The sequence below is a fragment of the Carcharhinus amblyrhynchos genome, chromosome 28 (assembly GCF_965287045.1).
Source record: "Carcharhinus amblyrhynchos chromosome 28, sCarAmb.v2.hapA, whole genome shotgun sequence".
Lineage (NCBI taxonomy): Eukaryota > Metazoa > Chordata > Chondrichthyes > Carcharhiniformes > Carcharhinidae > Carcharhinus > Carcharhinus amblyrhynchos.
The window spans coordinates 5513192-5516592 of record NC_137351.1 but is presented as its reverse complement, the minus strand read 5'-3'; the positions used below and the strand labels follow the sequence as shown (position 1 = coordinate 5516592).

Sequence of the window (3401 nt, the reverse complement as noted above, 5' to 3'; positions counted from 1 at the left end):
CCAGCGTGCTTTGGACTCCGACTGTTCTCTGGCTCGGGAAGATGTGCGTGCATTCCCAATGCATTGGCAAATCCCGGAACAAGATCGACGATGCAAATCTCCCAACCTGACCCACCAGAAATGTTGTGGGAAAATAGCCCCCATGCTAGTCTGAAAAGACTCGATCGCAGAAGCTAAGCAGACCCAGGCCTGGTTAGTACTTGAATGGGAGACCACCTCAGAATACCAGGTGCAGTAAAGCCCCTTCTGACATTTTCCCGGTGAGATGGCTCCCACTAAGAAAGGTGGAGAGAAAATGATGGGCTGTTCTGCCATTAACGAGGTGGTTACGAGGGAATACACAATAAATGTGCATAAGCGCATCCATGGCGTGGGTTTTAACAGACGCGCTACCCATGCCATTAAGGAGATCCATAAATTTGCGGTGGAGGAGACAGGTACTCCAGATGTCCACATTGATACTCATTTTGAACAAGGCTGTTTGGACAAAAGGCATAAGGAATGTTCCATATCGCATTCGTGTGTGTTGATCCTGAAAACGTAATGGGGAGGAGGACTCTCCTAACAAACTCTACACATTGGTAACTAACGTTCCTGTCACATCATACAAAGGTCTGCAGACAGTTAATGTTGATGAAAATTAAATTGTAAATGTTGTGTTTATAAAGTTGCAACTGCCTAAGGCAACTGAGAGGATCTGGCTGTCCCTCTGTTCTTCAATGCTTACAGTATGTTTTATGACTGCGTAATTTATTCCTCACGCAGTGGGTGGTCTGTCAACTGCAAAGATGCTCTTTTGATCGATACTTAAATTTGGTTTTGATTACTTAATTTCCACTCAAAGACAGCCCTCCTTAATTCAAAGGGAAGGTATCTTGTCAAGTCAGATTACTCACAACTTTCAGGAAAGGGAACCTTGTGTCGAGTCAGGCTTGGTCAAATGTATTATGTAAGTCACATGCCTGTATTTTAAGATTAGAACATGTAAAATTTTCTACCTAACTGTTGTCTCTTATCAGTCTGTACATTGTACCATCTTCTTGGCTAAGAAAGGAAGAAGTATTTGTGTGCAATTTCTTTACTTGTGTGTTTCTTTTCATCTCTGCAGATCTTCATTGGCACAAAAGTTACAGAAAATAATCAAGCAGGCTGATAGAATATTGCCTTTGGCTTCAAGAGTAATTGTGGTGATTTGTGGTAATTGTCCTTTTAATGTCGTTCAACAGAGTAAAGGTCACTTGGCTAGGTGGACTAATCGAGAGTGAGATTGTGTAATCATTCAGGTAATAGAATGTTTGTTAAGTCAGGACACGTGTAGGGGACTAGAACAGCCATGTGACTGTTTGATTATCATTTTAGATTAGAAGTAAGGGGTCATTGGGACTGCGATTTCTGAGGCTGACGGAGTTGCTTATCATTTTCCATGATACAGTCTGATTTGGATCTGATTGTAGGGACATCTGGAAGTGCAGCAAATCCACTATTCGGAGGAACTCCGTAGGATACACAGACATTTATATTAAACCCGATACAACATGGCCAATTTCAAGTGGAACAACAGACATTTCAAAGGCAGAATTATTTTAAAAGATTACATTTGAGCAAAATGGCTGCAAACCAGACATCGGAATGTACAGCAGCTGCCAAGGAGTGATGAAAGGGGGTCACGAGTTGTGGCAAAGCTACCTGGCAAGATTACGCAGAGGGGTGTCGATAGCCCTGACCAGTGAGAGACTGGGAGACAATGGAGACAACGAGCTTTACCCCAACTGTATACAGTAATGCCTCCACTAACGGGAAAACATTTAGCGGTTGCAGGATACCACATTGGGACACTTAGCATCCCATCAGATACTTCCTAAAACAGTTTGAGCTGTTGGTCATTGAAGCTGATCAAATCAGTTTCACTCTGTTACTACTTTGTACAGTAAAAAGTCTGACAACACCAGGTTTCAGTCCAACCTATTTATTTGATAATATACTCACAAGCTTTCGGGGTTAGCCCCTTCGTCAGGTGAATGGAGAGTTCTGGCCTCAGACAGAGCATATAAAGCACAGACAGTTTAGAGATTACTGATTAGAATGCGAATCCTTACACCTAACCTGCTGTTCAAGACCTGAAGTGGCTGATAATGTGAGTGGAAGGAGCACTGATCACAGTTTAAAGAGATGTGTATTGTCTCCAGACAGTATAGTGAGTGAGGTTTTGCAAACCCAGGCAAGTCACGGGGGTTACAGATAGTGCGACATGAACCCAAGATCCCTGTTGAGACCGTCCTCATGTGTGCGGAACTTGGCTATCAGTCTCTGTCCAGCAACTCTGCGCTGTCGTGTGTCGTGAAGGCCACCTTGGAGAATGCTTACCCGAAGGTCAGAGGCTGAATGCCCGTGACCACTGAAGTGTTCGCCAACAGGAAGGGAACAGTCTTGCCTGGTGACTGTCGAGCAATGTTCATTCATCCGTTGTCGTAGTGTCTGCATGGTCTCCCCAATGTACCATGCTTCGGGACATCCTTTCTTGCAACGTATCAGGTAGACAATGTTGGCCGAGTTGCAAGAGTATTTACCATGTACCTGGTGGATGGTATTCTCACGTGTGATGGTGGTATCCATGTCGATGATCCGGCATGTCTTGCAGAGGTTGCTGTGGCAGGGTTGTGTGGTATTGTGGTCACTATTCTCCTGAAGGCTGGGTAGTTTGCTGCGAACAATGGTCTGTTTGAGGTTGTGTGGTTGTCTGAAAGCAAGAAGTGGGGGTGTGGGGATAGCCCTGACGAGATGTTCGTCTTCATCAATGATATGTTGAAGACTCCGGAGAAGATGTCGTAGCTTCTCTGCTCCGGGGAAGTACTGGACGACGAAGGGTACTCTGTCCACTGTGTCCTGTGTTTGCCTTCTGAGGAGATCGGTGCGGTTTTTCGCTGTGGCGCATCGGAACTGCCGATACCCACATCATGACTACTTTGTACCCCATTGTTTTGAAACTGACGGGGAGGAGCCAGCCAATTTGATTAAGGAAAATGCCTTTCAAAAAATATTGAGCTCTGGCCAAGAAGACACAAAGTGAAACACCTGACGAAGGAACAGCACTCCGAAAGCTAGTGGCATTTGCTACTAAATAAACCTGTAGGACTTTAACCTGATGTTGTGAGACTACTTATTGTGTTTACCCCAGTCCAGTGCTGGCATCTCCACATCAAGAAGACACATACAAGGAGGAGAGGTTTTGGCCTTTCAACAGTTAACTTGGGAAAGGAGTTCTGTGAAGTTTGGGGCAGGAGGGTTGTGAGGTCGGAAAGGAGTGAATTCAGGTATCTAGTCAGACAACTGCTTCGTGGCAGAGGAAAGAACAAGGAAAGCCCAGCAGCAAGACAAGATCTCAACTATGTTCTCAGCAGCAG

At 45.0% G+C, this 3401-nt stretch overlaps 1 pseudogene; it reads left to right on the top strand.

The window, feature by feature from the left end:
* The first annotated feature begins 261 nt into the window (after nt 1-261).
* On the top strand, nt 262-644 carry LOC145359630 (large ribosomal subunit protein eL31 pseudogene; annotated as a pseudogene).
* Nucleotides 645-3401: the final 2757 nt, after the last annotated feature.